Source organism: Balaenoptera physalus (genome assembly GCF_965194825.1).
Source record: "Balaenoptera physalus genome assembly, chromosome: 15".
Classification (NCBI taxonomy): domain Eukaryota; kingdom Metazoa; phylum Chordata; class Mammalia; order Artiodactyla; family Balaenopteridae; genus Balaenoptera; species Balaenoptera physalus.
In genome coordinates, this window is record NC_138894.1 from 55,553,694 (window position 1) to 55,578,470 (window position 24,777).

General features: G+C 34.0%; 1 protein-coding gene across 21 annotated transcripts in view; it reads left to right on the forward strand.

Moving 5' to 3' along the window:
• Window positions 1–24,777, forward strand: part of NRXN1 (neurexin 1) — a 1,120,109-nt gene that overhangs the window by 141,469 nt on the left and 953,863 nt on the right. The gene's annotated exons all lie outside the window — the stretch shown is intronic.

Here is a 24,777-nt window from a genome sequence, read left to right on the forward strand (position 1 = left end):
CCTCTGTAAAATTCATCAGTTCACACAGGGTCTGGTGTTAGTCGCTGGTGGGAGCCATTGCTGTCACTGGCATTTGGCTTTAAGATATCTCCTTGCTCAAGTTCAAGTTCCTTTCATGTTTAAACAACATAAGTTTAAAAAAGACAGTGGGTTACTACATTGGTAAGTACTGAAAGGGTCTTAGGCAAATGCAGGCAGTCTAGCCTTTAATATGGTATTGGAGAATTTCCCCCCAAAAAGGAAAGAAACAAAAGGAAAGGTTTTTGTTTTGTTTTGTTTGTTTGTTTTTGTGAAAACGCTTTGTGTGTTAAGAAAAGATAGGTTTTTAGTGAGGGTTGAAGTCTGAAGCATTTTTAGTCTGGAAACCCTCGTGTGTGTGTGTGTGTGTGCGTGCGTGTGTGTGTGTGTGTGTGTGTGTGTTTGGCTGGCTGTGGTGTTATGAGTTCTGATTTCTGCAATTAAAATCCTTCTGTGGAAGGTGTGGTCATTTAAAAATACAAAGGTATATTGTCATTCTGCAGCCTTTCCTATTGCCCAACATTTACTGAACACAGTAAACAGCCAAGCATTCCATTTATTAGAGGCTAGCGATAGGGACGGGTGATACAAAGATGAATCACATAATCTCTCAAGGAGTTTCTAGCCTGATAGAATTGTATTATTAGACAGTTTGAAGCATGTAATCCCAGGTAATCAGATTGAGGCACAGTGCCATCGCCTTAGGAGTTAACAGGCTCCATATCTGGCTTCTCTTTTTTGTCTAACAAAGTCTTTTTCTGTCATATGTGGTGATCCTTACTCTATTAAATCATTAAGTTGCTTGGCAAGATTCTTGGATCTGGAGAGACTGGGTATAGGGCCATATAAGAAAAATGCATTCATTTGCTATGGTATTCAGGGGTGTAAGGTCAGGTAGGAATTTTCACCTAGAAAAATATGTAGGGCAGATTCCTAATTTGTCATAAAATGGATCCCTTCTTCTCCTAGAGTTTTGGAAAGCTGTGATTTTAGGCAGCATGGACCAATAGGATTTTCTTTCTCCTTTGAGCACAGGTTTTGTAGCTTTTGTTATTTTGTCAGAACATTTTTTGGCCTGTGTGCACTAGAGAAGTTACCAAATTTTGGTGAGAACAAATCTTCCTGATAAAGTTGAGATCTGTACGTTTAAGAAGAAATTTGATTATTTATGCTTGGTTCTGTGTCTCTCCCCTTTTCTATCACTCTTCATTCCTTCCATTGATAAAGCTAAATATATAGAAACATTGACAGCCACGCAAATACTTAGGTTAAGTGCTTTTAAACCGATAGTACAGTATGAAAGAAACTTCTTGGCAATTTTATGTTTTACAGAATTAATTAGAACTGACCTGTGGGGGATTTATATCCAACCACCTTTCAGAATCCCTTTTCCTCCTTTTGCCCACACTCCTAGCACAAAGCGGGGAACACAGTAGATTCTTAATAAATGCTTGTTGAATGTTGCATTCTGCATCTTCCTGAAAATAACAGAACTGTCAATAATTATTTAACAGTAAAATGTTTTAAAAACTTATTTGGAAATTAAGATGTAAGAGATTAACGCACCAAAAGCAAATCTCATCTCTTAATTGCTTAAAATTGATTATTTCAAGTAATCTTCTTTAATTGAAACTTCTGCAGGCTAGAATTTTTTAATTATACCCTTTGTTCAGACCAGCCTCTGAGAATAAGAACAATTAAGGCAATTACGATAGCATTAAATTTTTGATGAAAAGTTGGCATTTTCTGTATATTAAGATTAGATGTTAGCTACTGAAGTTTCTGGGGTTAGGACTTAACTAAAGCTTCCAACATTAATAATACAAAGCTGTTATGAATTTGTAATAAAATTTTCTTGGTCATTTTTTTCACTGAGGTGAAAGAGTCCATGTAGCCATGCCTCAAAGCCAGTTTACTCACCTAGTACTTCCTTAATAATCCATTGGTAGTTGTGAAGCAGTTTAACATTTAAGTTTAATTTTTTTCACTAGTTTTCTGATTTATAAATACTAATTTCTTGGAAAATTTGAAAATTTCCAAAAAATAAAAAATTCAGTATCTTGTTTTCCCACCATACAGAGCTAACTGCAGTTAAATAAATGTTTGGTGCATTTTCTTCCAGTCTTTTTTTTCAATGTATAAATATTAAAATTATTTTCATAGTTGAGATCATGCTGCATATATGGTACTGCATCTTGCTTTTTTCATTTTTTAACGTTGTGAGCAGTTTTCCCATGGCATTAAAACTGTCTGAAAAATTGAAAGCATTTTTTGGTTCTTGGTGTGACACATGTATCTTTGTAATTGGTTTGATTTAGTGTGCTTTACTTCAATAAAAGTTCAGTATTACAATTAAAAAAAATAGATGGCCTCCTATATATTTTTTTTTTGGAAATAACAGTTTATTTTTAATATTTTAATTTTTGTTTTATACAGTATTGGAGTATAGTAGATTAACCATGTTGTGTTAGTTTCAGGTGTACAGCAAAGTGATTCACTTATACATTTATCTATTCTTTTTCAAAAATTTTTCCCATTTGGGTTATTACATAATATTGAGCAGAGTTCCCTGTGCTATACAGTAGGTCCTTGTTGGTTATCTGTTTTAAATATAGCAGTGTGTACATGTCAATCCCAAACTCCCAGTCTATCCCTCCTCCCCACCCTTCCCCCTGGTAACCATAAGTTCGTTCTCTAAGTCTGTGAGTCTTTTTCTGTTTTGTAAATGAGTTCATTTGTATCTTTTTTTTTTTTTTTGATTCCATGTATAAGTGGTATCACATGATATTTGTCCTTCTGTCTGACTCACTTCACTTAGTATGATAATCTCTAGGTCCATCCACGTTGCTGCAAATGGCGTTATTTCATTCTTTTTAATGGCTGAGTAATATTCCATTGTATATATGTACCACATCTCCTTTATCCATTCCTCTGTCAATGGCCATTTAGGTTGCTTTCATGTCTCGGTTATTGTAAACAGTGATGCAGTGAACATTGGGGTGCATGTATCCTTTCGAACCATGTTTTTCTCCAGCTATATGCCCAGGACTTGGATTGCTGGATCATATGGTAGCTCTATTTTTAGTTTTTTAAGGAACATCCATATTGTTCTCCATAGTGGCTGTACCAATTTACATTTCCACCAACAGTGTAGAAGGGTTCCCTTTTCCTCACACCCTCTCCAGCATTAATTGTTTGTAGACTTTTTGATGATGGCCATTCTGACTAGTGTGAGGTGATATCTCATTGTAGTTTTGATTTGCTTTTCTCTAATAATTAGCAATGTTGAGCATCTTTTCATGTGCTTTTTGGCCATCTGTATGTCTTCTTTGGAGAAATGTTGATTTAAGTCTTCTGCCCATTTTTTGATTTTTTTTTTTTTTTTGATATTGAGCTACATGAGCTGTTTATAAATTTTGGAGATTAATCTCTTTATCAGTCACATCATTTGCAAGTATTTTAAATAGCCTCTTATATTAATGTGAAATCTTAAGGTGATAACATGAGTAAAGAAGTACTAAGAAGTTATTAATATGTAGTATTATAAAGATATTTTAAATACTTATAAATTGGATTTATTCCAAAAATATTATATCTTTAGAAAAAGTACCTTTTTATTGATTATTGGAAAGCAGCTTATAGAAAAGACTTAAATGTTTAAGAAGGAATAACTTGGTATAATATTTAGTAAAATACTGTATTTTCCTAAGTGTATATTATATATTGTATCCAGTTTTGTTATGAACATTTTTTAAAGGTTATAAGTATAAAGTTTTTCACAGCATTTATATTTTCCACAATTTGCCTAAAATGTAATATTAGAACATAAATCAGTGAAGCAACCGAAGTTTTATTCTATATTTAAGTGAAAAGTTGTTAACCTGTAGGAAGGTTTTTAGCCCTATCATATAAATTATATTATACTTAATTCAAATATATACAGCAACTACATAAATATATTTCACTGTTAAAATTACATTTCTTTATTTCTGAAAAGAATGCACAAGTTGCATCACAGTCTTTTCTTATTTTGAATCTGAGGTTAAAAAGATAAAATTGGAAAGCAGCTACTGCCAGAAATTGTTTTTAATTTGTTTTAATGGAAGACTGCTTTTAATTTGCCTGAACTTTAGAAATATTTATTGAGCATTTGCTATGTGTGTAGAAGTCAGTGACAGGTGGAGTAGGAATCACTGAAGAAAGGAAAACATAGTTACTGTCTTTAAATAACTGAACATATTAATATAAAAGAGTGTATTAAAAAATACAGGAACACAGTGCTTTGGACGTTCTGAAGAGATTAGAGAACACTTCCATTCTGAGGGGCAGTTCAAAAGACTTCTGAAAGTGGGCACATCTGATATGAGCCAATTTGAAATCTTGATATGATTTTAAATACAGAGTAGTTGAAGAGACTTAGTTTACAACACTAAAATTCTGTATCAGTCTTCACATTTCCAGAGTGATCCTTTTTTACTAGAAGAGTGAAAAATGATCAAGTTGTATCTAAATGCAATGAAAATCTTAGCTGCTGTGCTAAGATTAAACTTTGTTTTTTAGGCTGTAATAGTCTGATTTGTCAAGTAGAATACCAATTAGGTATATTATAATCTGATATTTTCAAACAACAAGGAATCGTTTCCATGTTGTGACAATCCTAAAAAGATACTAAAACAGGAAAGCAAATTCTTAAAACAGGTGGTTATCAAATCCATCAGGTGAAGAAGAAGCCATTTCTTAATCAGAGATAGTATGTAAGTAGTGATGTGTGCTAATTATCATGTGAAAGTTAGAGTTAAGACACAGAATTAAAATTGAGTACCTGTGTTATTGTTCTGATTTTGTGTGATTATTGAGAGTACATTGTTAGGGCAATTAGGAATCTACTGTTGTCAAAACAGAATTTGTTATTAAATTCAAGGAATATTATACTTTTTTTGAAGCTGATAATGGATTACACTTATTGTACTTCAAGATTTCTGCAGAAAGAGAGAAAGAGGGAGGAGGAAGAGGGAGGGAGGAGGGAGAGAGAAAAGAAAGGAAGGAAAGAAGGAGGGAACTTATGTCTAATGTGTTAACTTCCCTCCCACTTTGCATTTCTTTCTGTTCTAATCCCTCCCACATCCACCCCTTTCTTTACCATTCTCAGTGCCATCAGAGCCCTGGGCTGGGCTGTTCTTTCTTCTCAGTATTGACTGGCATGAGACCTCTACCAAAGTAAAATCAGAAAAAGTTCTGAATTTCAGCCTCCTCTGACCAAATCTCACGGACTTCCTTTTCTTCCTATCTGTGCGTGTACTCTGTTTGGGTCTTGACCATCTCCCCTCTTTCCCTTTTACAATTTCTAAAGGTTTTTCTTTTTTAATGTTTGGGAGTAATATTCATACCATTTTTCTGGAAGTGCTATAATTCAAGAAAAAGTTGAGTCAGTTTTGACTTTTGTGAGGAGTAAAGAAATAGAGGAGAGCATAAGGTAGTGTTTTGAGTGCCTTTCTAGATTCATTCTGACAATTTTTCAAGAGTGCTCTCTGTTTCCTCCCGGACACCTCTGCCATCATTCTTGTCTTGAAGGATTGAGGAAACAGATATTATTTCTCAGTGCAGGGATGGTTACCAATGGAAGACTTAGTGGCTGAATAAAAGTTTAAAACACACCGGTTATATATTACTGGGCCTTTTCTACTTTTTTCCCTTAAAAGGGATGCTCTTGTTTTGTTTTGTTTTCCCTACAGGAAAAATAAAGAGTTAACTATTTTACAATTTTTACAGTTAACTATTTTACAATTTGTGAATTTTGGCAAGAACTGGAGTCCAAGTAAATAATTTGAGGTTAAAGTAAAAGCTGCGCTTTCTGACAGAGCCCCTTGAGTCTATTCCTTAAACATGGAAACACCTTCATACCCATACCAGTGACTAAGTCTCATCTTTCCCCTCACCATGAACATAGTGCGTGAGCATGGATGAAACACAATGGCAAAATTAAATATATGGCAGCTATTGACAGTTATGAAGAAATGTATGTCAAATTGCAAGCTCAGTATATCAAAAGGTATATGTCTGAACAAAATTCTGATATTTTAATTCATGGATATCAAGAGGCTAAAGTCAAGCTGTCAAAAGTTTGCAACATTTTTCCAAAGCTTCTTGTGTTTAAGACATCTACCCCACTCTGAGAATTGTACCAGGAGTTACTGAGTTTTTAGGGCAGGAGAATATTTCTGAAGCTTTTAACTATTCTGAGTATTTACAAATCCTGTTAGCTTTCTGAATAAAATGGTATTCAGTAGCCTATTATATATCTGAAACTGATATTCTTGTAAAAATGTTTAAGTGCTTGGTTTTTATATAGAGCTAGGCAATCCAAGAGAATAAAAGTAGACCGTAGTACTCTACTGAATCAATTAGAGGGGAGATGCAAGAATTTTCTTTTCCAACACCAGAACTCTAGTTAAATTGGAGTTGGTCAGATCTCTTTGGGATGCTAAAAAATATAAATTTGAATAAAATGAGGCTTAGTGGCATTTATTTTTAGATAATTTTATTAATTTTGCAAGAAAATATATTATGACAAGTGATTATTACCACTAACTGTAGTAAGTACACATCAAAACCCCTGTTTTCTATTGTATATCTGTCATAGTCCTCATCCCAGTTTTAGCATACGTTGAAAATTCTTTTAGGTTCACTTGACTAATTTTTTTTCCTTGGGAAAGACATACGAAGGCCAATGATGTCCATATTAGAGGAGCACATGTTTGTGAATTGATGACTGAGATAATGATGCTAATGTATTTCTTTGGATACTTTAGAACTTAGGTTCTCCAAAGGACAATGTACCTATTCTTAGAGACAAAAAGAACAAAATAAAAACTGTGTCCTTAAAGGATGTTTAAAACTTGCCAGGCAGAATATGAGCAAATGTCTCATGACTGTTCAGTGGGCTTACTGTTTCTTAGATGGACATATTGTCTGTTTCACACAAACACTCCCACCCAACCACCCAAGTGACTATTGATAGAACATGGAGTTTAATAATGTAATTTGTTTCCAAGCCGAGAAAACGTCGCTTGAGCCTTCAAAGTCCTATTCATAATTTTTCCTTTGTTTGTAATTTTCTATATCTCAAGCCTTATGAGATTTTTGTCTGATTTTTCTCTGTATAATAATTGTGTGCATAATAATTTTTTCTCCTTTTTTAAAATTAGAAGCATTTATTTAAATAGAAGCTAGGGTATTATGACAAATAAAATAAAACATTTGGGTCTCAGAATTTTCCAGAGCTCTTATAAAACCACCATTTTATCGCCTTCCAAAAGAACCCATTAGATGAAAATTTGACAATATATGTTCAAGAATATTAAGGAAATGACTACCTTTATTTTCCTAACAACTCTCTCCCTTTTATTCTTCTCATTTATATGTGCTTTTCCCTTTATTCTGAGTACAAATTATCTAGCCATTCATAAAAAATGTTTGGGTAAATACCTATATATGTGATTTCACATTAAGTCAGCAGTATATGTTTGTTATACTCCCCAGTAGACTACTTAAAAGGAAGCACAAAAATGGTTTTAGTAGTCTATAAAATGATCAAATAAAAATCTCTGTATTAGTTAAAACCAAACCAGATCTTATTCCAAAACAAATTACAGAGTTCTTTATACGTAGTATGTGGGTTAAATTCCATACTAAAATATTCCAGATATTTTATGTTTTATTTCCCCTCTCAAAGAGTTATTTGAGGAGAGACAATTATCTAAAATGCACTTATAACACCAATCAATCTCTTTGTGCTAAACTAAATGGTGTAGACAAAGGATACACACACACACGGACACACACACACACACGAGTCAGACCTCTGTATCCATGGGTTCTGCATCCACAGATTCAATCAACTGGATCAAAAATATTTGAAAAAAGTAAAATTCTAGAGTTTCAAAAAGCAGAACTTGAATTTGCTTCACACCGGCAACTGTTTACATAGCATTTACATTGCATTAGGTGTTATAAGTAATCAAGGTGATGTAAAATTTATGGGATGATGTGCATATATTATATGCAAATACCATGCCATTTTATATAAAGAACTTGAACATCCACTGATTTTGATATCTGTGGGAGGGGTCCTGGAACCAGTCCCTAGCAGATACTGAGGGATAACTGTATATATGTATATGTGTGTGCATGTGTGTGTGTATATCAACAATATACAGAATTATTTACAATTTATAATTTATACCTTATGGCCAAAAAGATATTCATAAACTATTCCAAAAGTTCTTAATGTAGATTTTTTTTCCAATCTCATCATCAGAAATATCTAAATGGAATAAAATCTATTTGCTTTCACATTGAGGCCATTGTGGGAATTGTAATGATACTGCTGGTTTCAGCAGGTATGTTCTTCAAGTCTCCTGGGAGAACTTCATTTTCATATTTTCACTAATTACGTCAGAGTTTTATATGCTTTGAGACCAAGGAGATTTTTTTTTTTTGGAAGGTTTCATTATGGGGTCATCATAGCACTTTGATTAGTTTTCTTTAGTCTAGCATAAAATTGTTGAAAATAAACATAAAGAATTGTTGATGTTTTTAATTATGTTTAAGAATATCGACAAAGTTGGCATCACTCGTATTATTTTTGGTAATTTATGGCTAGTAAGCTTAACTGTTTAAACACCTCATTTTAATTTTAAACGTGTGTATTTAAGAAATAACTTGCTTGACCGGTAATAAATGAGCCATTGGTTATAGTTAATAATGTCTATGTATTAGGATGTCATAGCAGATCACAAAAGATAGTACATACTGTCACATCCAGGATGATAGATTTTATAAAACTGTGTTGCATAAAGATGAGCCCTTTTGTGCTACCTTGCAAGGTTGCTATAGTTACAGAGTGTTGATTTATGGGAATTTAACTTTTGGTAGTAATATTAGTTACTGAACCCAGTCTCATTTTATATTTTTCTTAAATCTCCTCTTTGAAAATAACCTTTGTAACAGGTTCTGAATAATTTTTTATGATCTTTCTCTTTCTTTTTTCCAATAAATTATTTTGAATAAAGCAGAGAACAAAAATATTAAGCATATGTTTTCCTTCCAGACACTTAATATTAGACAGACTTTTTGCTTCCCCAACCAATTGTTGTTTTTCACTTTATAGAAAAGAACCTAGTATTAGTATTATATATATTTTTTAAAAAGCAATATGTTCTCTGCTGGTAAACTCCATTTAATGGATACTATTAAAATCCATGGGTTTCTGTTATTCGATTTAGTTTAAGTCAGGATTGTAAGTATCTGTGAACAATGGGTTTCAGACTGTCATAGAGTTTCAAGTTTCCATGAGCTATTGCTACATTTTCATTGAAAGATAATGTGATTGTGAAAAACATAGTTCAGATTCACCTCCTACAAGGCTACAGTGCCAAATATTGGAGCTCCAAGGAATGAATACATATTCTCCAGCAATATGCCTAGTTTCTACTATCCGTGTAAAAGGAAATAGGAAAGGTACTCCCCACATTCAAGGTATTTGTAGTCCTTTTGGGAGAGAAGAGCAAACTTCTGTCTTTTCTGGATACCTAACTGAACAGTGCTAGTAACCCTATCAGAATATTCATATATTTTACATAGTATTATAACTTCATGTTGTTACCTACAACACAGTAAATTCCTCACTGGTAGGATTATGTTTTCCTCATCTTCATATCTTTTCGTTATGTCTGGTTAGGTCCCTTATATTTAGAAGTGTTCAAAAGAACTTCAACAAATAATGCAAAAACCAATGAACCTTATAAGAGATTGAGTGTTTACACACAACAAAATATTATAGTTACGATTGATAATAGCTAACATATGTTGAGGGAAATACTCTATCTGCATAGATACTTTCAATAATTATATCAAATGTATAAAAAGTAAAATAAAGAAGTGACATAAGCAAAATGGAATAGGCAGCTTCAAGCTTTCATCACTCCACAGTAACATCAAAATGAGAATAAACTGTCAGAACCAAATTTTTCAGAACTCTGGAAAAGTCAGATGTTTACAGCAACCAAGTAAATGCTGAATTACAACATAAGAACATCAATCAATGTAATATACCATGTTAATAGAACCAAGGAATAAAACAAAACAAAACAAAGCATGGTCATCTTGATGCAGAAAACGCTTTTGACATAAACCCAACATTTTTTCATGATAAAAACATATCAAAAAAAAAAAAACTATGAAAAGAAGGGGACTTCAACATGATAAGAGGCATTTACAAAAAAAATCTCACCCTACATTATACTCAGTGGTGAAAAACTAAAATTTTTGCACCTAAGATCAGGAAAAGACAGGATGCCCGTTTTCAGTACACTATTCATCACTGCACCAGAGAAATCAGACAGGAAAAAGAAAGGAAATCCAAATTGGAAAGAGAAAGTAAAATTATCTCTCTATATATATGACGTATATATGCGTGTATATATATGTATGTATGTATATATATGTGTGTGTGTATACATATAATCCCAAAGAATCCACAAGAAAGCTGCTAAAGCTAATAAATGAATTCACCAAAGTTGCAGGGTACAAGTTCAACACACAAAAATCAGTTTTGTTTCTATACACCTGCAATGAACAATCCAAAAATGAAATTACGAAAGCTATTCCATTTACAATAGCATCTAAAAGAATAAAATACTTCGAAATAAATTTAACCAAGGAGGCAAAAGACTTGTACATTGAAAACAACAGAACATTGCTGAAAGAAATTAAAGAACTAAATAATTGGAAAGGCGTCTTGTATTCTTGGGTAGGAAGACTTAATCTCACAGATTCAATGGAATCTTTATCAAAATTCCAGTAAGCCTTTTTTTTTGGCAGAAATGGAAAAGCCTATCCTCAAATTCCTATGGAATTTCATGAGACCATGAATGGCCAAAATAATCTTGGAAGAGAAGAACAAAATCAAGAAAACTCATGCATTTCAATTTTAAAACTTATTACAAAGCTACAATAATTAAAGCAATGTGGTACTGGCATAAGTGTATACATATGTGTGGTACTGGCATAAGGATATACATATAAACTGATGAAATAGAATTGAAAATCTAGAAATAAACCTATACATTTCTGGTCAATTGATTTTTGATAAGCATGCTGGGATCATTTGATGGGAAAAGAATAATTTCCTTGACAAATGGTGCTAAGACAATTGAATTTCCACATGCGAAAGAATGAAGTTAAATCCCTTTCTTACACTATATACAAAAATTAATCCAAGATAAATCAATGACCTAACTATAAGAGCTAAAAACATAAACTTTTAGAAGAAAATATAGGGGTAAATTTTTATGACCTTGGATTTGGTGATGAATTATTAGTTATGACTCCAAAAGCACAAGCAACAGAAGAAAAAATAGGTAAATTGGACTTTATCAATATTAAAACTTTTGTGCATCAGAGGACCTTATCAAGAAATTGACAGTGGTGGTTGCCAGAGTCTGGAATGGGGATAGGTACAATGGGTGAAGATGGTCAAAAGGTACAAACTTCCAGTTTTAAGATAAATAAGTTCTGGGGATGTATGTACAACATGGGGACTATCAAGACTATATCATATATTTGAAAGTTGCTAAGAGAGTAGATTTTAAAAGTTCTTATCACACAAACCCAAAATTTTAACTATGTGAGGTGATGTGTGCTAACCAAACTTGTAGTAATCATTTTGCAGTATATACATATATCAAATCATTATGTTGTACACTGAAACTAATACAATGCTATATGTCAATTATCCATCAATAAAACAAAAAAAAGTGAAAAGACAACCTACAGGATGATAGAAAACATTTGCACATCATGTATCTAAGAGTTTAATATACAGAATATATAAGGAACTCATAAAATAAAAAACAACAACCCAATGTGCTTGACTAGACATTTCTCAGTAGAATATACAATACAAATGGCCAATAAGCCCATAAAAAGTCCCATATCATTAGTGATTAGGGAAATGCAAATCAAAACCACAGTGATATACCATTCACATCTACTAGGATGACTACAGTCCAAAAAATGGAAAATAACAAATTTTGTAAAGGACATTGTGAAATTGGAACTCTTGTACATTTCTGGTGGGAATGTAAAATGGCACAGTTGCTGTAGAAAACAGTTTGCTAGTGGTGGAACAATTTGATGAAAACTGTATGAATCCACTTATATGAGTTACCTAGAATGGGCAAATTCATTGAAATAATGGAAATTAGAAATTATCAGGGACTCAGGTGGTTGGGGGTAATGTGAATTTATTGTTAATGGTTGCAGAGTTTGGGTAATAAAAAATGTTTTGGAAATAGATAGTTGTGATAGTTGCATGACATTGTGAATATGATTAATGCCATTGAATTATACACTTAAAATAGTTAAAATGGCAAATTTTTAAGTATGTGTTTTACCACAAAAAGTTTTTTTAATTGAAGTATATTTGATTTACAATATGGTGTTAGTTTCAGGTGTATGGCAAAGTGATTTGATTATACATATATATGCATTTATCTATATTCTTTTTCTTCCATTATTTTCCATTATAGTTTATTATAAGATACTGAATATAGTTTCCTGTGCTATATAGTAAATCCTTGTTGTTTATTTTATATATGGTAGTGTGAATCTGTTAAGCCCACACTTTCAGTTTTTCCCCCCCTCCTCTTCCCCTTTGGTAACCATAAGTTTGTTTTCTATGTCTGTGAGTCTGTTTCTGTTTTGTAAATAAATTCATTTGTGCTGTATTTTAGATTTCACATATAAGTAATGTCATATAATATTTGTCTTTCTCTGACGTACTTCACTTAGTATGATAATCTCTAGGTCCATCCATGTTGCTGCAAACATTGGCATTATTTAATTCTTTTTTATGGCTAAGATGCCACCACATCTTCTTTATTCATTCATCTGTTGATGGGCATTTAGTTTTCTTCCATGTCTTGGCTATTGTAAAACAGCACTGCTATGAACATTGGGATGCATGTATATTTTTGAATTAGAGTTTTTGTCTTTTCTGGATATATACCCAGAAGCGGGATTGCTGGATCATACAGTTACTCTATTTTTACCTTTTTAAGGAACCTCCCTATTATTCTCCATAGTGGGTGCACCAATTTGCATTCCCACCAACAGTGTAGGAGGGTTCCTTTTTCTCCACACCCTCTCCAGCATTTATTATTTATAGACTTTTTGATGATGGCCATTCTGACCAGTATGAAATGATATCTCATTGTAGTAGTTTGATTTGCGTTTCTCTAATAATTAGCAATATTGAGCATCTTTTCACATGCCTTTTGGCCATCTGTATGTCTTCTTCGGACCTAAAATGTCTGTTTAGGTCTTTGCCCATGTTTGGATTGGGTTATTTTTTTTTTTGATATTGAGTTGTATGAGCTGTCCATGTATTTTGGAAATTAGGCCCTCACTGATCACATGGTTAACAAATATTTTCTTGCATTCCATAGGCTGTCTTGTCATTTTGTTGATGGTTTCCTTTCCTGTGCAAAAGCTTGTAAGTTTGATTAGGTCCCATTTATTTATTTTTGCTTTTATTTCTGTTGCCTTGGGAGACTGACCTAGGAAAACATTGCTGTGCTTTATGTCAGAGAATGTTTTGCCTATGTTCTCTTCTAAGAGTTTTATGATGTCATGTCTTATATTTAAGCCTTTAAGCCATTTTGAATTTATTTTTGTGTATGGTGTGAGGGAGTGTTCTAACTTCATTGATTTACATGTGGCTGTCCAGCTTTGGTAACACCACTTGCTGAAGACACTGTCTTTTCTCCATTGTTTATTCTTGACTCTTTGTTGAAGATTAATTAATCAACTATAGGTGGGTGGGTTTATTTCTGGGCTCTCTAATCTGTTCCATTGATCCGTATGTCTGTTTTTGTGCCAACACCATGCTGTTTGATTACTATAGCTTTGTAGTAGTGTCTGAAGTCTGGAAGGGTTATATTCTTTTTCCTTAGGAAGCTTTGTTCTTTTTCCTCAGGATTGCTTTGGCAGTTCTGGGTCATTTTTGGTTCCATATAAATTTTAGGATTATTTATTCTAGTTCTGTGCAAATTGTCATGTGTAGTTGGATAGGGATCACATTAAATCTGTAGATTGCTTTAGGTAGTATGACCATTTTAACTATAGTAATTCTTCCAGTCCAAGAGCATGAGATAGCTTTCCATTTTCTTGAATCATCTTTGATTTCCTTTATCAATGTTTTATAGTTCTCAGCATATAAGTCTTTCACCTCCTTGGTTAGGTTTATTTCTAGGAATTTTATTTTTTGATGTGATTTTAAAAGGGATTAGTTTTTTACTTTCTCTTTCTGACATTTTATTGTTAGTGTAAAGAAATGCAACAGATTTCTGTACATTAATGATGTATCCTGCTACCTTGCTGAATTCATTTATCAGTTCTAATAGTTTTTATGTGGAGTCTTTAGGATTTTCCGTATAAATTATCATGTCATTTGCATATAATGACAATTTCACCTCTTACATTCCAATTTGGATAGCTTTTATTTCTTTTGCTCTTCTGATTGCTGTGGCTAGGACTTAACTCTTGGCTTATTTTCTCTTGTTAAATTACATGGATAGATAGATAGATATGGACTTCTTTTAAAGGTTTATGTAAGCAACAGTCTTGCAATTTTTCTTAAGTCTCAATAAGATACATAGTAAAAGGTAGTATACCTGAGATCCATATTTTCATGAGGGAAATCTTTCCTGGATTTCCCAGAGAACATATGTTTCCCCCAATCCTGCATTACACACACACACAAAATCACATAAGGAATCAGAACAACCAGAAAAAGTATTATCGTTCATTCTCCTTTGAGACTTGAGATTAACAGTCAACATAGAGATGTTACTGGCATGAAGGAATTCACTGATATCACGTTGAAAGCAAGATGAGGAAATGCTGACACATGGGGTAGAAGGTTAAGGTTGACTTGTGAGGAACTGGACACGAGCACATGGAAAGTGGCCAATTCATAATCAGTCTGTCTTGCTTATAAATATTCCCATGGTATGAATGTATGTTCATGGCCCCGTCTGTTGCTGGCAGTGAGTCATGCTTACAAATAAAATAAATGTTAGCAAGTTTGTACAAGTAGTATACTTTTTACAAATCCTATGAATGATGTGCTAAGAAAGAACAAGTTTTAGAAGCAAAATATATCCTTAAGTTGACAATTTTTATAGTTGATTCTGTGCAGTGGTGTTAACTTTGCTGGGAAAACCAAATTTTATGTAATTTGAATAATAATAATGTTCACCAGTGTTTTCCAGTGGTTGAATGTTTGCTGCAGTTGTTTGTAAATACTTTAACAAACAAAATGCAAAACAAAAGAAGATATGAATGTTGTTGTGGACTATGTAAACATGAAATCTGAAAATAATTTAAAACTCTAATTAGCGAAAGTAGTATAAATTTCAATAGCAAAACAAAACTCCGGGCAAGCCTATAAAATACTGTATTCTAAGAGGAAATTAAGTTATATGAAGCAGTGTATAACCTCATGTCCAACTTCAAGATTATTTTGGATTTCCTCTTAATAATTAGACTAACATCAATGTAAGATGAAAAAATTCTTTGTGTGACATATTTGTCATAAAACAAAGATTGGTGCTATAAGATAGAGTAGCTAAATTTGTGTGCTTTAAAATTTCTTTTTAAGAATGATGACTTTAAAATATTAATAGCTGTTATATTAAATTACAATTTAAAAATAATTTTATGGGCATTCATTTTGTATTAATGTTCCTTTTAAAGTTTTATATGATATATCTATATCAGGTAAATATATTTTTATGTTATTGAAATATATAAACTCTTCATAATATATTTTTTCATAATAATGAAAGAACCTTTGCATTTACTTATATCTTTTTTATAGAAAATCTCTGAAAATTTTGTATAATCCTATCACGGAAATATGATTACTGGTTATGATTATGATCACATTATTATTTAAAAATAAAATTTTACTAAAAATACAGAAAAACTTATGATTACAGGGATTCCCATGAAGTCCTGTGAATTCCAGTGTCTTGTTCCAAAATCTCAAAGACTGTTATTTGTCAGAAATTTAGAACACTATTCAAGGTGACAATAAAAATGCTGTGGTGTATATGGGTTTTTCTTTAACTTCATGGGCTTAATCCCCATGTGTAAGACCTAGTACCTGGAAAGTCTTTTATGTTTTGCTTTTTCTCTCTGGGTGCCAAGGGAAGAAAACTGCACTAGAGCCTGATAAACATAGTTTAAACTATAAACCAGCTATGTCACCTTAGCTGTTGCTTAAATTCTCTGAAATTTATTTTCTTCTAAAATACTGAAAGCAGTATTTTTAAGCAAGAGATAATACATGCAAAGTGCCTGACAAATAGTAGACATATCATAAATGAAGTTATTGTATACTTTTTAAAATTTTATCAGAGCAACAGGAGTAAAAACAAACATAGTAATGATGGTTTTAAATGTGATATATCTATGTCTGATGTTAGTGAGAAAATACCACCAGAAAGGAAATGTATAAGTGAATATCTACTTAAATGTTAGGAAATTGATTTTTGATATGCTAGGTAGTATAACCTAATTCAGAGTCTAGAAATTCATAAATTCCACTTTAAGTTTTCAAGTCATTTTTCATGGAAATAGTGTTTTCTTTTGAATGATATATGCTTTGGATGGATTTTTTTTTAAGAGGTATATTATTCAAGAATTTGCTACACTGTTTGCATCATTTTCTGTTGAAAAGCATTACCCTTTAGTGTAAATTTCATGTATTTTTAATTACATAAACTTTCATAGTCATTATTATTTAACTTAGTACATAGATTTAAACTACTCCCAACTCAAACCAGAGTCCAACACTCTCCCAGTTCTGTTTGATATTGTCTATACCTCATTTTACCTCATTTAGAAGTCTTTTTGGGTGGGGAAAAAAACCCCATATATCCATTCTTACAGAATTAGTGGCATTTCACTAACTTTTTCAGTCCTATTTTCATCAGCATCATGAGAACAAAGACATCTTAATGTCCAATTACCATTGCAAAGGAAAAGTAGAAATGGCCAACCAAAATAAAGAAAAATGCTATATTTCTTAAAACTTATAGGTGAGTAGTATTTACTTTGCTAAAAACATTCAATATTCTTTTCTGTTTCTTTAGGAAAGCTGGAACAAGGGAGAAATGTGCATATTTTGCAATAGAATGCATTAGAGGCCAATATTCTTTGCTTTTATGGGTAAAAGGGGAATAGATTGCTAAAGAAAATAAGAAAATAAAACTTCCCCAAATACTTAAGATTAGATTACGTATTAGATTAGATTAGATTACTGATAACATATTAGATTAGATTAGATTACTGATAACAGTCTAAGATTTTAATGGAATTATGCTTTTAAGCAGAGAGGACCCTCAAATTTCAAATATTTGTCTTAGAAAATCATCTTTTGTTTTATTCTCAGAGAACATTAGATAAGTTCACCTGAATCATGTTTTGACTTGACTTAATGTATTTTATTCAGTTGATGACTGGGTGTTGCTTAATAATCCATAGTTAACCCTCAGATCTGGTCTACACCTCTTACTTATCTGTTTCCTGGCACAGTTAGACCGTGCCTCAACTTGTGTGTTCTCAATCATAATTGTTCCCCAAGGCTTAGTACAGGCATTGTTTAAAGCTTGTTATCTGTGGCAGCTAACTTTTGGTTGGTTCAAGTTAGTACTGTCCCATATTGATGTTTCTTGTGATTTATCCTCTTCCTTTAGTGATCTGCAGCATTATTTTTGGGATGTTTCTATAGGCCTAAGTTCCAAAATTGGTGCTCACTGTCAAATTCCATTTCTTTGTGTCTGGGAAGGAAAGCCTGTAATTCTGAAAACAAAACAAAACACAAATTCCTGATTCTGCTATCTATGACACCGAAGGCAAATTATTGACCATTTAGAACCAAAGTTTCTTATTTGAAATGTGAAGAACCTCAGAAACAATAATGACAATTAGATGAGAGCGTGTTTTTAAAAAGCACTCACTTGTTCATGCAACAAATATTAGTGAGTGCCTTTCATGTCCTGTGGGTTGTTCTATCTGCGAGAGACACAATGGTTAATGGAGCTTATATTCTAATGCTTATGAATTGTGAAGGTTTGAATGTAATATCATCACTACTATAGCCAGTCTACAAGGTAGATACCTTTATTTTTCTTGAGTTTGGTTAATTTTACTTGGTCAACAAAAAATGTAATGTCATCTTGGCCTTTCAGAATATACACTGCTGATTTCAGGTTGGTCATAGGAAAAATAAAGGGAGATCACCTGATATTGGGTGAGTAGAGTTAAATCTCCCAAGAACCCACATAGAAAGTTTTAAATACGCATGAAACATTCAAACTCTGATCTTGTACCTCTTGTTGATAACTTTAAAAAAAGGCAACTCCTTTGCTTTATGGATGTGTCGTAGCTCCAAAGCCAATGTTTCCGCTCTTCTCGTATCTGACTGCAGAACTCTGGCAGAGAGAGCCATTCGTCTGTGTCATTGTTCTCCATGTCCCTGGAATTCATTTCTGTTGCTATCACAGCATACTGGGAGACATCTTTAAACCAGTGTTGAAAATGTATTTTTATTTCTCCAATAGCCCAATTTGTGTGGATTGCTGTATGGCAGGACTTAGAACAGACCAAAGATCAGTCCCAAGTAAGAGAATGCCTCAGTACATCTTTGTCATGCTGTTCTCTATACCATTAAGACCATAATGATTTGGCATGATTCTTTTCCTGTAGCAGATACTTGGATCCACAGATGCCTATAGGCATATCCAGGCACTTCAGAATAGCAAGAAAAGCGAAGGTGGAAACAGAGAATTCTAATTATATATCTACCCCTTCACAGAATAGGCCACAGGCAAAACTAGGAAGCAGTATCTTGACAAAGAAGTCCCACCTGCCCTCCTGGAACTTCTATCCTACCTTAGTGTTTTCCTTCATGTGCTGCACGTAACATCATATGGCTGATCCCAGATTATTAAACAAAGAGGTTTGCTTTTTTAAGAAAGTGGTTTCAACATTATGAGGGAAAATAAGAAATTTTATTGGAGAGAAAAGGTTGTTCAGAACTCCTGAAATTACATTGTATAGATTCGTTCCCAGCCTTAGGTACTAATGTAAAGAGAAAAATCATTAGTAATAACTATTGATACAAATAAACTAGTAAGTTGCCATGGCTTGCTTATAAGCAGAATCTTCGGGGCATTGGGTTTAGTGCTTATATTAATCAGAGTTTTCCAGAGAAACAGAACCAATATGATATACATATGAAGAGAGAGAGAGAGAGAAGGGATTTTAAGGAATTGGCTCACACATGTGTGGAGGCTGTTAAGTCCAAGTCCAGCAAACTGGAGATTCCTCTAAGAGTTGATGTAGTCTTCAGTCTAAAGGCTGGAAATTCAGGCAGAATTTCTATGTTCCAGTCAGGAGGCAGAAGTCCTTCTTTTGGAAACCTCAGTCTTTGCGTTTAAATCTTTAACTGATTGGATGAGGCCCACCCACATTATAGAGGGTGATCCACTTAAAGTCAAGTGATTGTAGACGTTAATCACATCTACAAATTCCTTTGTAGCAATATCTAGACTAGTGTTTTTTGTTTTTTGTTTTTTTAAATTTATTTATTTATTTATATTTTATTTTTGGCTGTGTTGGGTCTTCATTTCTGTGCGAGGGCTTTCTCTAGTTGCGGCGAGCGGGGGCCACTCTTCATCGCAGTGCGCGGGCCTCTCACCGTCGCAGCCTCTCCCATTGCGGAGCACAGGCTCCAGACACGCAGGCTCAGTAGTTGTGGCTCACAGGCTCAGTCACTCTGCGGCATGTGGGATCTTCCCAGACCAGGGCTCGAACCCGTGTCCCCTGCATTGGCAGGCAGACTCTTAACCACTGCGCCACCAGGGAAGCCCTAGACTAGTGTTTGACCAAATAACTGCTCACCACTGTCTAGTCAAGTTACACATAAACACAAACAACACTCATCTACTTTGTAAGAATGTTGTATTCATAGCATCGTTAAAATGTTTCTTTGTACCTTAAAATTTGGGGGGAAAGTAAAAATCTACCTGATGATTTTTCACATTTGGCACAGGTGATGCTGAAGAGAGCTTTTCCCCCAGGTATATCTGATGAAAGATTCTCAGGGGCAATCTAGTAAGCCATACTGTTTATTGGATTCTCTGGGTGGCATAAAGGGAAACATCTACAAATGAATGCATAATTTCTTCTTCATCTTTAATTAGATCCTTATAGCTCCATCAGTTTGAAGAACAGGTAGTCTCTCTGACCCCTGCAGTTTTAGACATACAGTGTTTATAAAAAGCCAGTACATCAAGCCCATGTATATTTCTTTTAAGGAAAAACAAACAAACAAAAACCAAAAAGCAAAAGAGGAACTGGTGGCTGTTTCATATGTCTGGAGCTATAAGGCTAAGGGGAGGAGGAGTAGCTTCTGTGTGCCTGGCCCAGCTATTGATCAAAGAAACCGCCTGACAAAAAAATCAAACTCACTAAGCCTTCCAAAACTTCCAAAGCTTCTTCACAGGGTCCTCTACTCACAGGAGAAATTCAAAATGGCACTCTGCCCCAGGTGGGTCCCGGGTTAGGGCCTGGTACTAATGAAAGATTTGAAGCATCCAAAGGTGGGCTCTGGTAATATAGAAATTAACAAAGCAGCATTAGTTTTTCCCATTTTAAATTCTTATTTGCAATAACTTTGTAATTCTCCTTGTTTTCAGGCACTTTTTGAATTGCCTAGGTCAGAAATATTTAAAACTGTATTTATTCCTTTTCACAACTGTGGTACCTCCTTCCTTGAGAAACAGAATCCAGAGAAGCAGGAAAGGCAAACCTTGAAAACAGACTTACAGTCCTTTTGGAATTTAACACTGGAGGTGGAGGAGTGGCAGCTGGTTGGATGTGAATCACAATCAATTAACATTTATAGAATGCCTATATGGCTCCATCTCAGTAGGGTTGTTGCCAGGAAAGATAATTCTCCAATGCTTTTTGCATTCTTCCCACAGAGCATGGCTTTGCTAAGCTCCTCTGGCTTGCTGCTAACCCTGCCACAAGTTTCACTCATGGCTTTATGAGTATGACATTATAGTGAAGTCGTCATCAATATGTATTTGATAAAACTTTACATACTTATTTTCATTCAGACTCTAAATAAAATATAAACATCGCCTTGTTTTCAAGAAAGTTACAGACTAAGCAGGAAGGCAAAATATGAATTAAAAACAATGAAAGATCAGTAGACATACAGTATTTATACAGAGTGTATATATATTTTTCCGTTAAATTGTCAAAGACTGAAAACATGCAGAGTTCAAACAAAGAAGGAATCACCAGAGTGCAGTGGTCCAGGGAAGGTGTGTGGGGATGGTGGAACTTGATCTGAGTGTGGAAAGAAGTTGAGTATTTGAACAGGAAGAGAAAAAAGTTCACCTGTTAAGGTAGAATTTTCTACTCTCCCCACCATCCTTTAACTGGCCTGCTAAGCACTGAGCCCAGAATGGAAAAGTGTCTTGATATGTTCACAGTCTAACTTTGGTCTAACTTGTTTAGAAGAATCAACAGAGAAAAATCACTGCAGCGTGCTCCTGTGTATTTTGAGGCAGGGTTACACCCAGCAGGTCAACATTCAGCAAGGACACTATCCTGTGGATGAGTTCCTTAAGTTCTAATGGGAAAAAAAGAGAAATGAATTAAAGTGAAATCTGAATATTTCAATAAAAATGAAATATAAAAATTACTATTGTGAGGACTTCCCTGGCAGCGCAGTGGTTAAGAATCCGCCTGCCAGTGCAGGAGACACGGGTTCGAGCCCTGGTCCGGGAAGATCTCACGTGCTGTGGAGCAACTAAGCCCATGCGCCACAACTACTGAGCCTGCGCTCTAGAGCCCGCGAGCCACAACTACTGAAGCCCGTGTGGCTAGAGCCCGTGCTCCGCAACAAGAGAAGCCAACGCAATGAGAAGCCCGCACACCGCAATGAAGACCCAACGCAGCCAAAAATAAATAAATAAATAAATTTATTAAAAAAAAATACTACTGTGGATATGTGGAGAGAGAAAAGGGGAAGTAACTTACTATCCTGAAAGCATTCAAAGATTTTAACCAGGAACGAACATACTTCCTTTGACCAATGAAAGAATCACATTTGTTTTTAACTCAGTCTCCCGTATGAGACATATGAATCCTCAGGATTCATTCACCACACTAATATCTTGGGATAATTGGGAATAAGCTTAATTGTCTCCTAAGAAAATTAAAAAATCAATGTCTGTCTCTTCTACCATGTTACTGCTTGAAAATATGAAAACTGAACAGTAGGCAAATGTTGAGATAGCTGGATATATATCAATTGCTGTGATAAACTATTATATTTTATCTCATTACAATTGTAGATGCATACTATAATAAGTTAAGAAGATTTTGAAAGAAATGAACTCATGAGCAATATGCATTATAATATATATATCCAAAGAGAATAACAAATGTGGAAATTCCTATTTTTACATCAGACACTGAGATTTACCCACTTTTGTTCTCCTCGTGTTTGGTACCATGCTTGATATATAATAGATATTCAAGAAGCATTTGTTGGATTTAGTTGCATTTCAGTTGGAAAACACTTAGTTATAAAGCATATACTAAGTATTTGATATTGTCTCTATCACTAGACCACAGTGTTTTTTGTGACTTCCTGAGTGGAATTTTTATTATGATAATAGTGTCACAGACATTTGGAAATGCTTTAAGATGAATAGATAGGTAGATAAAATCCTTTGCTAAATTTTCATTAGGTAGAAAAATCTTGCTTGCAGTTTTTGTTTTGTTCTGTTTAAGTCTAGGCCCATTATCTAAGAGGAAGATGCACCATGTGCTTCTACATTTCAACAATTTTAATTTTAACTATGGAACTTTATTTGGGATCACGCTTTCCCATCTAATGATCACAATCCAGTAGGGGCGGGAGGAAGATAGTCTTAGGAGTTCTGCTCTGATCCTGCAAATACGCACCACAGGACAGACTACCTCTTAGGAGTCAGGCTACATCAGACAGTGTAATAAACAATGCAGAATTACAGGGTCCTTTCTACCTGCAAGGCCTTCTGCTTAGAACTTGAATCCTTTGGGATGCTTGGTTGGGCTGAGTCTAGTTGCATTATCTGTTGCTAGATTCAGGAAGGGAAGGGTCTGTCACCTTTTAAACTTTGGGCTGTTAGTGAAAACTGCTAAGATGTGATAAGAATCTAAGATGAGATCAGATTTGATTGAGGCAGAAAAACTGACTGGGGTGCTGTTTGCTTCTGCCACCCATTAGCTTAGTTTGACCATCTCTCAATTCAGAATCATCATTCCTGGAACTTTTGTGCCTAGCTATTAAGCTGTTGGTTCTGTTCGTTCCTTGCTTACCTCTACACAAATCCCACAGGAAGAATGTGACTGGGAAAAAGTAAAATATCATAACTGAGCAACTAAATTTTTAAGAGCTAACATAATTGATTGGCACGAGGTAGAATTCTTATCTTGTTTCCCCAGAGCAAACTTGCAAACCATAAAGAGGAAAGCATTGGAGGAAAGATGCTGGGTTTTAGCAGAGGGATTTGATTATGCAGTAATAATAACAACAATAAAAGTAACAATACTTGTTAACATTTGTTGAGGAACTGTCATATGTCAAGCATGTGTCAGTTTTTCACAGGGATTGTCTCACTACTAGAGAGATCATATTAATAAAATCTTAGTATCTCCATATTTGGTGTACTAAGGTTTGGGGACAATTTAGTTTTATTTAATTCAAATTTTAGTATAATCATGCTAAAAAAATCTACCCCACTTAAGAAGTTGAGTTATAAATGTGTTCTACTCTTAAAACAAGAAAAGTTACTCTGAAAGTTTGTTTCAGGGAAGGACAGACCTGATATTACTAGAAGATTTTCTAGTTAAACAAAACTACCATATGTAGAATGCTCTAGTAAAAATAATTCTATATTCTAACCTAAAATACCACTTTTTTATTTTTTGTATGGACAGCTGGAATGGCTTTTTAACATATTATTTATTTGTGGTCCTGCCAGGTTTAGTCTCTAAATCCACCCATGTGACAGTTTCTACAGATACATGCATTTGCATTTCTAAGATGCTTTTGACAGGACATCTTCTCCTTATTGCACACAAATTCTTACTCCTCAGCATAGTATTTGGAAATGTAAAAGATTTTCAGGTTGCCTACTGAACTGAAGAAAATCAAATGTAGCAATGTGTTGATGGTAGGTCTGGTGATTCGTGGAAAGGAAGGGCCCACAGGGAACTGAATGAGATTCAACTTCTTCCTGTTAATGGTATTAAGGATTTTTTTTTTTTTTTTTTTTTTTTTTTTTTACTAAGCGTAATTCTGTAGAAGTAAGATGAAGACCATCTCTTGCCAAAAAAAAAAAAAAAATTAAAAGGGAATAAAATTCATTATTACTTTTATTACTACCATTTCATTTAAAGGAGGGGGAGATAACATTTCTTTTAGAATTTGATTATACCACATTTCATCCAAAATGATTCTCAAAGCAAGATCCTAAACAGGAAGATTATTTCAAAGCTAATGTAGAACAGAATCCTAAAGGTCCCCCTGTTCTCCCTGTGTGACCTGTGGCCACTTGG